A 15,255-nucleotide genomic window follows, 5' to 3' on the forward strand; every position below is an offset into this window, starting at 1 on the left:
TCGGTTTACTATCCTGCATATTAAACCTCTGCAGTATTGTCTCGACATACTTCCTCTGGTTTAGCCAAAGATTCCTGTTTTCCCAATCTCATTTAATTTTCATGCCCAATATATAATTTGCAGTGCCAAGATCATTCATGTCGAACTTGGAGGAAAATTGAGTCTTCAAATCCTGGATAATTTCTTTGTCATTTCCAACCAACAACATATCATCCACATAAAAGGCATGATAAATAACATGGTCAAAAATTAATTTGAAGTACACACAATGATCCAATTTTCTTCTGGTGAGGCCAAGTCCCCGTATAAAGGTATTAAATTTTTGATACCACATTCTTAGTGATTGTTTTAACGCATACTAAGACTTTTTTAACCTCCATGCCAGTTCTTTCTTTCCCTTCACCGCAAAGCCTTTAGGATGTTTCATGTAATTCTCTTCTTCTAGATCCCCGTGAAGAAATGTTTTCTTCACATCCATCTATTCTACATCAAATTTAAAAGCAACAATAACAGATAAAAGTAATCTAATAGAAGCTACCTTGGAAATAGGAGAAAAATATCACCAAAATCAATTCCTGACACATGGGAATAACCTTTTGCTACCAACTGAGCTTTATATTTCTCCACCTCGCCTTCTTCATTCATCTTTTTCTTAAACACCCATTTTCTTCCAATGGGTTTCCTTCTAGACGACAACTCCACCAGATACCAAGCCTTAGTTTTGTCCAAAGATGTCATTTCATCAACCATGGCATCTTTCCAAAGTTTGCGATTCTTTGAATCTATTTCCTCCCTCACATTTTTGGGATCATAATTAGTAATAGATAAAACAAAATTTGATAATAAAGTAGATGGACTATACCTTTCTGGTTGCCTTCTTTCTTGAACCGATCTTCTCACAGTTGGAGTTTGTGGCTCTTCATCTTTTGATTCCTCTTCTGCAGTAGAGTCTGATTCTTCCTCCTTTAGCTCAAACTCTATATTCTCATTTTCCTTTGGTAGGAATTCATGTTTAATAACTTATTTTGTCTCTCTAAACACCACATCTCGGCTATACACAATATTCCTTGTTTATGGGTTCCAAAGCTTGCAGCTTTCAAATTTACTATCCAACTTGGTTATTTTATCCTTTGGAACATGTACAAATGCATCACATCCGAATACCATCAGATGTGAAAGAGAGGGTTTCTTACCAGTCCATACCTCTTGTGGAGACTTATCCTATGACATTGATGAAGGTGATCTATTAACTAGGTACGATGCATTCTCCACTGCCTCTGCCCAGAATTGTTGTCCTAACCCAACACCACTGAGCATTATTCTTTATTTTTCCATAAACGTCATGTTCATTATTTCTGAAACTCTATTTTGCTGAGGTTTGTATGGATTAGTCTTTTATCGTGCTATAACACACTTCTTATATAACTCTTCAAATTCCTTCTTGCAGAACTCTCTACCATTATTTGTCCTCAACACCTTTATATCCTTCTCTATCCGGTTTTCAACCAGAGCATTAAATTATTTAAACCCTTCAAAGACTTGATATTTATTCCTGAGGAAATATATCCATGTATTCCTTGAGAATTCATCTATAAATGATACATAGTACACAAACTTACACAGTGATTTAACCAACACAAGTCCAAACACATCACTGTGCACAAGCTCTAATATACCTTTCGCCCTCTTAGCACCAGAGGGGAAACTCACCCGATTTTGCTTCCCATATACACAATTTTCATAGAAATCGAAATCCATAGTGAAATTAGACATACCTTCTACCATACCAATACCATGGATTATTCGAATACCATGGTTTTTTTCTCTAGAGACCACTAGATTTTTTGCTCCACTTTCAGGAACCACACAACTGTTACACCTATCAATAATAGTATTACCCAGAAGCTTGTATAGAGTTCCATTCCAAACTCCCTAGATCAATACCAGTGCTCCACGAACCATCTTGTAGGTATCTTTCTTGAATTTTTTTTTTACACCAGAATCATCCATCTTTCTTACAAAAATCAAATTTCTTGCCAATGCAAGAATATGTAGAACACCTGGAAGTGTTCTAATCCTTCCACCCTACAACTTCAGCTTGATTTTTTTGCGTCTGACAATTCTAGCCTTCCTGTCACCACCATCATATTTCTCATACTCGTAGAACCACTCCCTATGGGGACTGAAGTGAAAGGATGCACCTGAGTCAATCAACCATGCCTCATGATCTACATGTGTATTTAAAGAAGAAGCCAAGTACACATCCCTACCTTCATCAGAGGTGGTTTTTGCCTTTGCAGAGTGAGCATCATCAGATCCATTTCATTTCTCAGGAGCTTTAGATCTACAGTCCCTTTTGAAGTTCCCTTATTTTCCACATTTTGAACACACCTTTATAGATTTTCCTGGAGATTTAGATCTCACTCTAGATTTAGATCTCCCACTCGAGGACTTATTTTTTGTTTCTGTTCTGGGACCATCCTCGTATAGACAAGGCATATCCATTATGGCCCTCCATATTTTTTCATCTCATCTCCTCTGACAACAAGCATGAGACTATTTCATCAAACTTCAAGGTAGTTGTATTGCTACTTATTGCAACAACTAGACTATCCAACGAATCTAGTAGAAAACACCAAAAACTAATGCACTTATCTTCATCTGAAATTTTAATATCAACAAGATAAAAACTAGCTTACCAAAGTATTGAAGGTGTTCATATGCTCTGTTACCGAGTCTCCATCCTTCATCCTCAGGTTATGCAACTTTTTCCATAGGAATAGTTTTCTCACCAGAGACTTACATTGGTACAAAGTCCCTAACTTGTCCCATAAACCCTTCATCGTAGTGATCTGAATTCGATCCATGAAAATTAGCAAAGTGCTATGACTGTATCAAATCAGGATAGAATTCAAAAACTTGTGAACAAAGAGCTATCAGGAAGGACCTCTGGATAGTGGTAGTCTGTAGCCAGCAAGGAACGACGAGGACCTCGGTCAAAGTGCGCTGACCGAGGCCCATGGAGACCACACAGGACACAAACTAGGAGTTAGGAAGTCCAGATCGAAAAACGGAGGCCGTTTCTGATGTGCGATTAGCGCTTAGCACTAATCGCGCACCACTGGGAAAAACCCCTCGATAAGGAAAAGCCCTGAGCGCTCGGTTGCATGGGAAGCCGGGAAACCGTAGGGAAAGTGCTAAACCAAAAGGCGGGTCTCGTGGTCCAAAATCGGCAGAATATCGGAGGCATATTGGGTGGTAAGCGGATTTGGTAGGAGAATGAGTGATTCCATACATTGCACGACGCATGTCCAGCGGATGAGAGAGAAAACTGCCTCTCATCACGGGCTAACGGTTGAGCAAGTCAACTGCACGATAAGAGCAAACACCATAGGATCTAGGGGCTCCAGATCTGATGGCAGAGATTGTGCCGGATGAGAAACGAGATTTGAAGGGAAAATAAGCTACAACACATAAAGTTTGAAGTCTAACTTGACCGTTGAGTTGGCGGATAAATCATTACACAACGTAACTGAAATACCAAACCGTTTGAGGAAGAGCTGGCGTAGTTCGTGAGAGGACAAGTGGCCACTTCCCTGTGAGATGTTACACAGTGGCGATGATGCAGAGGTAGGGAATTCCAAGCGAACAATAGCAGGTGATCCGAAGGGGTGGAAGAGGAAGCAAACAATCATGAGACAAATTGGATTTAAGCCATCAGCAGATAGAGAACAGAACGAAGGAGAACAGAGAAAAGCGAGAAAAATATAGTGAGATAGAAGCAAGACATAGAGGGCCGAGTTGACCTGCAGAGCTGAGGCAGCATTGAACAGACAGAAGGCTTGAGAGGTTCAAGCAATCCCTGTGAGGATATCTGTCAGGAATTGAGCACCACATTGGACTCCTCCCATTAAAGGCCAGAGAGGTCAAGACTTGGTAAGGAAAGAGTCTGTGCACTCTAGTGGCTTGGGGAATCCAAGAACCACCCCACCAAGCATTATCTGTTTCAGGAGACTCAAAGTCGAGTTCCTCATTGTAAAAACTCAGCTTTAAATACACGATAAGAAAAGGCCACCACTGAAAGCTGGACCAGAGACGTAGCCCAGGAGGATTGGGTGAACTCCTTATTAATTTGTTGTGTTCTTGTATTTGCTTATTGTGTTTCTCTTACTGTTTTCCATTCTCCAGTGTCTGTGTATTTCGCAATCTGATCGATCCGTTGGCTAAGATAACATGGACACGCACCAACACATGAGTCTGTAATACCTTCATTCATTAATTATTTAATTGATATCACTCACGAGTGATTTTCAGATCAAGTGGTATCAGAGCTTTAGACTGTTAAGATTAGATAAGATTGTGTTGGATTTAGTTGTTGAATGCTAACTAGATCAAAGCTCAAATTAGGAGAAGGAGAGTTGGTCGAAAATAATCCTGAAATTGGGAGAGTCTATCCTCGGAGGACAATGTCAGAGGAAGGTTCTATGGGGCCGGACCCTCAATTCATAGATAGTTTCATAGCCATAAAGTCCATGGTAGAGGAAATGTATAGGGACTTTAGAAAACACAAGGATGAAGATTCATCAGGCTCCAAACAAGACAAAGGAGAAGATGAGTCACACTTCCATGATCACTCAAAAGGCAAAGGGAAAAAATAAATCTTTCTCACACCTCCTAATAGCCTTGAACATAAGAAGAAGGCATCTTTGATTAATCTAGATGTTAAATTTGATTTACCTATATATGATGGAGAGTTGAATGCAGAAAAGCTAGACAATTGGATTAGACAAATTGATGTTTATTGCAGAGTGTAGAATATTGATTCAGACAAGAGCAAGATTCAGCTGGCAAGCCTACGCCTTGGAGGCACTGCCTTGGTTTGGTGGGAAGGCAGGACCCAAGCTGACCTGAAGAGACATGGTAAGACTATCTCTGTCTGGAGTGAATTTGTTTCTGCAATTAAAAAATAGTTCTATCCATTGGCCTACATGCAGCAAGCCATGATGCACTGGAAAACTCTTCGACAGTTGAAAGGGAAAAGTGTGCAAGGGTACACTCAAGAATTTAGAAAGAGAGCATTGATTCTAGGAATCTCATTAGATTCACCTGAGACTCTGTTGAAGTACATTGGTGGTCTACACAGCTACATGAGGCACACTATCCTCATGTTTAATCCCACTAGTATAGATGAGGTATCTGTACAAGCTACTCATCTAGAAGCTAGAGGAAAGAATGAAAGTCCAGAAGTTGGGGGATCATCCCAACCCACTGCAAGCAAGAATAAGGAGAAAAGAAAGCAGAAATGGAAAGCAAGGAAGGCTAACACTGCACAGAAAAGCAAGGCTTCATGCACTCACTGTAAAAAGGATGGGCATGATGATGAGCACTGTTGGATTCTGCATCCGAAGCTAAGACCTAAGAAGTTCGAGGGAAAGAAGAAGAAGACTACTACAGTTATTCAGAAAGATTTGGGGTCGGACTCAGGATATGAAACAACCATTGCAGTCACAGGTATAAAAGGTAAGAATTTTGAAGCATCTACTAGTAATTCTGCACAATCTACTATTGATGAAGAAAATGTGAGAAAAAGACATGAGCTTTTCCATATTCGAGTTATTTCCAAACATCAAAAGATTGATACTTTGTTTGATAGTGGCTCACAAGTAAATTTAATTTCTGAAGCAATTTTAAAGAAGTTGGGATTAGTAACTACACCTCACAAGAAACCATACCCATTAGGATGGTTAAATGATAAAGCACAACTACAAGTGACTAGAGAATGAAAATTCAAGTTTTCTTTTGAGTCAACATTTGTAGATGAGGTTGAGTTAGACATAATTCCTTTGGATATATGTGGAATTGTTTTAGGAAGTCCTTACTTGTATAATAGAAAAGCTATTTTCTACAGAGCTGAGAACAAGTATCTACTTGTTAAAGATGGTGTTAGTGTCAGTCTTTCCAGCCTTCCTACAGTGATCAAATGTGCTCTTACAAAGTGATTTTGAAGTGTCAAGGTCAAATTTTGTCATTTCAGTGAGTCTTCAAGCAAAATTTGGTCACTAGGCATTAGGTCTAGGGTTTGCTCTCACTGTTTTCAAAGTTGTCCAAATGGTGGTCCATGTCATTATTCAGCTGAGTCTATCATCATTCATAGGGTTTTCATTATCATCTCAGTGTCTAATGAGTCATTTCACACCTTGTCCATGCTTCAGTTGCCACCCAGGCAAGGTCATTTCCCTCTCCTAGGGTTTTGAAGGCAATTTCTCTTGGATGGTCAAATCACCGGCAAAACTTGTTTCCTGATGTTCATACACCTTCCCCTATCCTTAAAGTACCTTATCAAATGTTTCCCATCCCTTAGATCCACCAAATTCCTCATTTTTGCACAAACCCTAGTTTCTAGCTACAACCTGGCAATTTTCTAGGTTTGGCCTGTGTTTTGTCCTTTTCGACCCCTTCCCCTCACTCAATCTCTGAAATTCCACTTTCCCCTGCTTCCTAACATCCCTCCCCACTCCCAAAAATTTCTCCAAGAATTTAGAAGCCCTCTATCCCCTTCATTTCGCTCCATTTCGACAAAATCCCTTGTTTCACACATCGGGACAAGTTTCACTCAAAAGCTGTTTCTGAGCAATCAAAGATGAATTTGGCAAACCTGAGAGAGGTTTTTGTCCATAACAGGCCAAAGAAGAAAAACCTCCTTCACTTTTTACACAGGTGTCATGGTTTGAGAGAAATGTCAAAAATACCGGCGAGAACGAAGGTGCTCCAAGGACGGTTGGCCAAAGCACAAAAACGAAGGAAAACACCCGATCCACTCCAAATTTTGGTCAAAGCCTCTTTGACTGAGCATGGTACTTTATTGGGGACTCCCAGCTCAAATTTCAAGAAATTTGGAGAAAATTTTGTCATTTGTGAATTTTTTGTGCAATTTACAGGTTTTGGCCATTGGAATGGTCTCACCCCGGGTGAGACCATTTTGGAGGACTGCTCGGAATTTTGAAAACTTGGCATTTTTGGAAAGGGAATGCAAAGAGAAAAATTACCAATACTTGGGAGAAGCCTGATTTTGAGATTTGAGCCTCCAAAAGCTCAAAATACATCAAAAAAATGACTTTCTGCCCACTTTTTGAGTTGCAGAAAGTGACCTTGGGAGAAATGGTTTTTGAGGGGGCAAATCAACACCAAATTCAGAAATTCCACTTGGGATGGAAAGTAGACAGGCCAAGCTTTCCAATGAGCCATCTTGAACCTGATTTGGACCAGTGGAACCCACTCAAAAGCAGCTATGAAGGGGCGCGACCAGAACTTCCAGATTTGCCAGAATTCACATTTTTGGTCAAAAAACACTGTTTTGACTATGGTTGACTATTTTTACTTGTAGATGATGGATAAATGTAATAGGTTCATGGCACTTTGGTAGATTTTATCTTTCTTTACCCTTCTAGAAGCTTCCATGATGTAAAAAGTGAAAAATTAATGCATGGATGAGTTAGCTAAGTAATAGAGGCAAGTTGTTTGGCTGCCTATTTTCTAGTTCTTAGTTTAGAATTTGTTCAAACTGCTCCTAGAAAGCTGAGCTCGACCCCTAGAGGTGGGGAAAGGAGTTAGATGGTCTAGATGGTCTATATTATGCTCTCTCCTTCTCATTTTGATGGTTGGACTCTTGTGGGAGAAACATTATTGTGTATTGTACATCTATTTCTGCAATTTAAGGAAAGGAAAGCCAGGGTTTTGCAGATTTCATTGTGGATTCTTGTGGATCAGTGTGTTGATGGTGTGTCTTCTAATTGTTACTGTAAGTTTGTTTATGTGTTACATCTCTCTTTCTTTGCTGCTATTTGAACAAGATGAAGTGATAAAGTTTGAATTCATGCATGCCATGCTCAGCTTTTAATTCTGTTCAATATCTATGTTTTCCACTGTTTAAAGAGGATTCAAAGTCCTTGTTTGCCCTCTTTAACCTCCTCTCTTTCTTCCCTGATCACTCATCCAAGCCAAAGACATCAGCACAAGTTCCTACCTTGCCCCAAAGAACCCCCTGCAAAAACTGAGCCCAATCCCCGCACCCTGAATTGCACTCCCTCCAATTGCCACCAAAAACCCCAAAAATCATTAAATCCAACCCCCCTATCAATTTACTAGCCTAAAATCTTTATTCTTAATTGGTCAGCCTAATCATATTGAAAGATCTATCAAATCTGACCCGAGAGAGCCTTCTCATACCTCGTAGGGCTAGCTACGAGGTGAAATGGTTTGATGTTGCCTTGAAGGTTTACCTTCCTCAGCCTAGGGTGAAATCTCAAGCGCTAACAGATGGAATCAAATACTTTGTAAGAGCTCATAAGCTCAAGAATAATTATACTCTCATAAACTCACGGCAGATGAAACGAATGATAAATTCATGCAAACAATTCTTACTAATGGTTGTAAAGAAAAAGAAACTTGATAAAACCAATGTATTTGAGGGTTGTAATGCTAAACAACAAGCTGATTTAGAAAAGGTTGTTTCAGAGTATGATATCTTGTTTCAAGAACCTAAAGGTCTACCACCCAAAAAGGAAATAGTGCATGATATTATTTTGCAGCAAGATGCTCCATTACCTAACACTGGAATGTATAGGTTGTCCACTTTAGAGAACGCAAAAAATCAAGAAGCAGGCGCAGGAGTTGCTCGAGAAGGGGTTCATCAGACCTAGCACATCGCCATGTGGGTCACCAATCGTTTTAGTGAGAAAGAAAGATGGCTCATGGAGAATGTGCATTGATTACCGAGCACTAAATAAGATAACAATAAAAAATAATTATCCCCTTCCTCGCATAGATGATCTTTTAGATCAATTGAAAGAAGATATTTATTTCTCCAAGTTAGACTTGCATAGTGGATACCATCAGGTCAGAGTTTCAGAACAAGATGCATGGAAGACTGCTTTCAAAACAAAGTAGGGATTGTATGAGTGGTTGGTTATGCCTTTTGGCTTAACTAATTCTCTTGCTACTTTCATGAGGTTAATGAATGATGTACTTAGACCTTTTCTTGATGATTTTGTTATTGTGTATCTGGATGACATTCTGATATTTAGCAAAACGTGGGAAGAACACTCAAAGCACGTTAAGCAGACGCTAGATGTTCTGAAAAGAGAAAAACTTTATGTTAAACTTTCAAAATGTGAATTTGGCAAAACATCTCTGAATTATTTGGGCCATATAGTAGGGGGTGGTGAACTGAAGATAGATCCCTCTAAGGTGGTAGTCATTGTAAACTGGCCTAAACCAAAATCTGCTACAGAAGTTAGAAGCTTCTTAGGAGCAGCACAATATTGGAGGAAGTTCATTTCTAACTTTTCCTTAATTGCAGCTCCCTTATGTGCTTTAACAGGATTGAACAAGGTGTTTCAGTGGGGAGGCAAACAGCAGAAAGCCTTCAACACCTTGAAAGAAAAGATTAGTACAACCTCTGTACTAGCACTACCTGATCTTCAAAGACCATTTGAGATCCAAACAGATGCCAGTGACTATGCCATGGGAGCAGTGTTGACACATCACGGTAAACCCATATGTTATCATTCTGAGACATTTAATTCTGCAGTAGTTAACTATCCTACATATGATAAAGAATTGTATGCATTAGTACAGAGTGTGAAAAAGTGGAAACATTACTTAATGGGCAAAGAGACAGTAATGCATACTGATCATCAGCCACTTCAATATCTACACTCCCAAACTAAGTTGCAGCAATCAAGGCACTATAGATAGATGGGTTTCCTACAACAGTTTCATTTAGTCCTCAGATATAAAAGGGGCATACACAATAAAGTTGCAGTTATGTTATCTAGACCCATTATAAATGCATCTACTATACTTAAGCATAATTCTGTGTTACATGAGAGATACATTGAACAATATGCTCAAGATATAGACTTTAAAGATGTATATGCAACTTTAAGTCAAGGCAAACGAGTAGAAGAATTGGATTATCATGTGTGTGGTCTAAAATGCGGATGCAAATTAGAGTTTAATTTAATGTCAACTCAGGAAGGTAAACTTAGAAGTGCTTATCTAAAATATATAGATCTAGAAAGATTCCTAATTTGTCCAAGATCTTAAAGTCCCCTTACAAGAACATATTCATTAAGATCTCTTTCAATAACTAATCAAACTTAGATCTAACAATTGTTTGAGATCTATGATTCTCTTACAAGAATATATTCTACAAGATCTCTTCCAACATTAGAACATCTAATAAGAAATTAAAAGCTGAAATGAAATAAACCTAGATCTAATAATTGTATGAGATCTTACGGTTCTCTTACAAGAACACTTTCAAATAAGAATCTTCCAATATTAGAACATTTAATAAAACTTGAAAGTTGAAATCAAACAAAAACATAAAATAAATTATACCTAAATAAACAAATAAGCATGCAAGTGAGGCCATGGGGGCCCTCCATAACTCCACAAGCATACCACTTCAATGGAGATTTAGATGTAGAAGCAAAATTGAAGTATGATCCTTTATTTCAAAATCTCCATTACAAACCAACTCTAAGATTACAACTCTAAGCTTCTAAGATTACATACTCCAAAATTCTAACATTACAAAAACTTCCAGATTACAAATGGAGGAGATTGTAATCCTATTTATACAATGGGATGAGTAACAAACTCATAATGATCATCCACTAATCTCTCTTTAGTTCCATAAATCTCGCAACCATTTTTAACTACTTTCCCATTATTACAAAATATGATCCCACAAATCTCTCAAGCATTTTTAACTACTTTTCTATTATTACAAAATATGATCCCTTTGAATCCTCCATAAATCTCTCACATATCTTGGATAAGATATGCCAACCAAATCCTCCATGATCTTCTCCTTAGGAATTGGATAAGATATGCCAACCAAATCCTCCATGATTTTCTCCTTAGGAATAGGATAAGATATGCCAACCAAATCCTCCATGATTTTCTCCTTAGGAATAGGATAAGATATGCCAACCAAATTCTCCATGATTTTCTCCTTAGGAATAGGATAAGATATGCCAACCAAATTCTCCATGATTTTCTCCTTAGGAATAGGCTTGCATAATTATCTCCTTAATATGGTGGAGGAGATATTAATTCTTCACATATTTCCTACACATCACAAAACTCACATATTCTTGAGATATATATAAAAATATGTATATTTTCTAATATTTAATCATAAATTCACTTGTAATACAAAAATGAATAAAATGGAAAATAAGAAGGTGAAACCCAAATGTATTGATGAAAATGATATGATAAAAGGTTAATGGGATGATGAAATGTAAGGAATAGTGAAGAAAAAGGTGGATGAAAATATGACATTTCTGAGTCCCAACATCCTCCCCAATTGAACTTGTTGCATGTCCTCATGCAACCATGCATGGGTCTCTTTAAGAACATTTGGCATCTTGAACAACTTTGGCTTTACATGATGATGTCTTTAATAATGAATGTTTCCAGGATATGTGAAAGACATGAGTAACAACTTACATTTTCTTATGGTTGGTTCTTGTGTGACAACCATGAATACAAAGAATGTTGGTTCTTGTGTTAACAACATTCATTTCGTTTTCTATTCTCTTTTCTTCAATAATAATGTAAACACTCACTGGAAATCATAAGCTATCAATGTGCATAAGAAAGCCCTTTTGTAATATTAATGAAGCATGCCAATATTACGTATGAAGCAAAGTGCAACAAAGTATCATTGGAAAATAAATGTTGGTGAATGGTAAATGAGAAAAAAATGGAGTGATAGTGGTGAAGAAATGGAATCATGGAAGTGAATATAGTTCTCCCCCCCCTCAACTGAATTGGTTGCATGTCCTCATGCAACTTGACATGGCTCATGAAAGGAAATGTAACATGGTGAGGGAATTTTCCAAAATATTCAAGTTAGCATATAAGGAATTGCATGATCAAAGATTAGAAAACAACATACCCGTACTTACCCAAGAATGATGAACTATGCAAGAGGAATGTAGCTGCTGCTGCTGCTGGATCAGGAAAATGTGACTGATGTTGTTGTTACTGGATCCTGGGAAATGAAGGAATCTAAACTGCTGATGCTGAATCATGGAAAAGATAAATGCTGAAAGTGGAACTGTGGTACTCTCATAGATTAGAATTCATGCTACTGTAACTGCTGAGGGAGTCGTGAAAAAGTGTATAGTCTTCACCCGCTACTAAACTTCTTGGTACAATTCTAATCATGCGAAAGAATGTGTCGATGTCGAGCATGAATAGAAATCATTGGATTACCGGCCATTGATGTATGTCGTTAACCAATGCGAGGCAACTCACCATTGATGTCAATGAGTGCCAAGGTACCCGAGTACATATTGCGAAGTGCGAATGGATGTGTTGAGGTCGAGCCACTTGCAAGATTTGAAGATCAAGGGACATTGATGTATTCCCATGATCGTCAGCGAGAGAACTTGCCATTAAGGCATGCAAGCTTCTAGGTACTCAAAAGGAACTCTAGTCTATTTCCCAGATAAGGAGCTGATGTCGATGGTGCAAGACTTGTTGAAAGGTGGGCCTTAAGGAATCCCACATCAGTCAACGCGATTTTGTACAAAAAGATTTGGTAGGACTATAAATAGAAAGAACTCACGGACAAGCAGTGTGGATCATCATGGTGAGGAAAACAAGGCAATGTAATCATGGAAAGAGAATGAGTTTTATTCAAAAGGAAAACTAAAAGGCAAAAAAAAAGGATAAAGAAATGTATGCGATTCATAAAAATAGGCGTGCATAAAGTCGTGAAAAATGCATGGTGTATGAATATGAACTCTTGCTGTGAAAAATGGATATGGAAATGTCATGCTTTATGGATTTACAATTGGTGGAATTCAAAATCTGCTTGAAAAAGGGAGGTGCAAGGTAGTGGTTGTGGAGTTGGATTTGTCTTTAGAATTTTTCATGAATTGTAGTCTTTGGAAGACCAATTTTCATCACAATGTAATCTCCTTATGATCACTTGATTATCCTGTAACCTGTAAAAAAACTTGGCAGAAAGAAAACATAAGTGTGTTCAAGAAGAAATGGCCATTTCCTTCATGATTCTTACGCAAAAATTTCATACCAAATAAAACATATTAAGGACAATCAAAGTGTTGAAATTGACTTAATCATGATACTAAAATCAATCCATTCTTAAAATAACCATGAAAAGTAATACTCCCTGTTTGGGTCAGATGAAATATACTCGGCAAAAAGATTGGCATTAGAAAGATCTGTTGTGGCCTGCATATTAGTATGTGATATAAAAGCATTCAACAGAAATATGTTATGCCAACTTGAAGCTATTGAAACAAGATAATCATCATTTATAGAATCCTCCAAACGTTTGATAAATCAATCCTCAAAATTTGTTTCCAAGTGTTCCATTTTTTTATTTTCAAACCTGCATGAATTTTGTGAAATTTATTTTATTTATTTATTTATTTTATTTTTTTTTATATATAAAAAACAAAAGAATGAAAGTCAATTTTTTTTTTTAATAAAGAAATAAAAAAAAAACAAATTCTATTAAAAAGTAATATAGAAAATTTCTAAAAATAAACTAACACTAAAATTGATTGTTTTTTTTTTTTTTTCCAACACACAAAATCCTCTAGAATCAATGAAAAATTTGGCTTTTATGTAACTTTGAATTCCTCTGCATTGTCTGCAGTAAAATTCAAAAAAGAAAAAGAAGGCCTTGGCATCAGGGCTGTTGAAGAATTTGATAACATGAGAATGACTTTCAGGGTCCTTAGTCAGAACTGCTACAAGGGGAATACTGCTTCTGCAAAAAACTTCTCTAATGAGTCAACATTGAAATCTTGAGAGTCAGAATATCGCTCATCAAAAAGGCGTAAACAACCGAACGAATGGTGCGTTTATTGGAGAATCCTTCAAAGGAAGGAATGTAGCATCGGATGTATGACCAAAATCATATTCTTAACACATTGTCTTAGTAACAGTAGTGAAATTGGTATATTCGTCGGAAGATTTGATTTCCACAGATGTGGGACCAGCCTGTTGTTTTCAAGTACTCCACAATACCATCTTGTGTTGGCCTAAGAACAATGGGATTCATTTACAAAAATCTTGATTGCTCATGTTCCCCTTGGAGCCTTGAATCTGATCCTTCAGTATCTCCATTGTCCTTTGATCACTCAGAGAAACCACATTGTACAAGAGAAAGAACCATACACCAGCATATTGAGCTTCGGTGATCCATAACAATGCGTCCTTTGAAGGCCTGAAAGGTTTTTGGATTGAAGATGAGATTTCGAGGATTTCTGGCTGTCTGGTGAAGTAAATAGATAGGGTTTGATCAACCAGAGGATTTCAATTTTCGAGCAAATCTTAAGCATTTCTAGTTGCAAGTCGTCGCAATTTCCGTAATTGCAAGCATCGAAGCTCGAAAATTCATGTCGGGCGCTGGCCAGGCCGTTGACCTTGCTCCCTTCTCCAAAATGGAATCTATGCCAAAGACACAGTGGGATAATCGTCGGGCCGAATGTTGCAATCCTGTGAGAAATACAGGCGAGGTGTCCTTAGAGCATGTTATGTTAGCTTTGAGGGAGACGAAAGAGGAGAGGGAATTGAGGATCCGGAGTCTGTTTTCTTTGATGCAATGAACAGTGGGCACCTTGACAATTCACAAATTGAGCGGGGTCTACAGGCATTGCGGATACCGGCCGAATACAAGTATGCCAAGGATCTGCTTCAAGTTTGCGATTCTAATCAGGATGGTCGTGTCGAGTACCAGGAGTTTCGGCGGTATATGGATGACAAGGAACTCGAGCTTTACCGCATTTTTCAGGCGATAGATGTGGAACACAATGGCTGCATTTTACCTGAAGAGCTATGGGAAGCACTCATTAAAGCAGGCATTGAAATGAGTGATGAAGAACTTGCGCGTTCCGTGGAGCACATAGATAAGGATGAGAATTTGACAATAATGGTTTAGATGTGAAAACCAGACTCTGGCACACCCTAAACCCGAATTCTTACTAGAAAACCATTCATTTGGCTGGTAAGAATTCCGTGTTCTACTTGTTTACTGTTTTCATCACTTCAATAATTACTTGAGGACAAGTTAAAGACTTAGTGGGGGAGAAGAAACAGTGGTTTTTCCAAGTCTCATCTCCTGTTTTTCCCAAGTCTCATCTCCTCATTTTTAAATCTTTAGGGAATTTGTTTCAGTACTTCAGTATTTCAATAAAA

At 38.0% G+C, this 15,255-nt stretch overlaps 1 pseudogene; it reads left to right on the top strand.

Moving 5' to 3' along the window:
* The first annotated feature begins 14,545 nt into the window (after positions 1–14,545).
* Positions 14,546–14,998, top strand: LOC149231851 (calcium-dependent mitochondrial ATP-magnesium/phosphate carrier protein 3 pseudogene; annotated as a pseudogene).
* The last annotated feature ends 257 nt before the right edge of the window (positions 14,999–15,255 follow it).

Source organism: Pinus tabuliformis, chromosome J (genome assembly GCF_031772625.1).
Source record: "Pinus tabuliformis cultivar Carrire ecotype Pingquan chromosome J, CPIR1, whole genome shotgun sequence".
Classification (NCBI taxonomy): Eukaryota; Viridiplantae; Streptophyta; class Pinopsida; order Pinales; family Pinaceae; genus Pinus; species Pinus tabuliformis.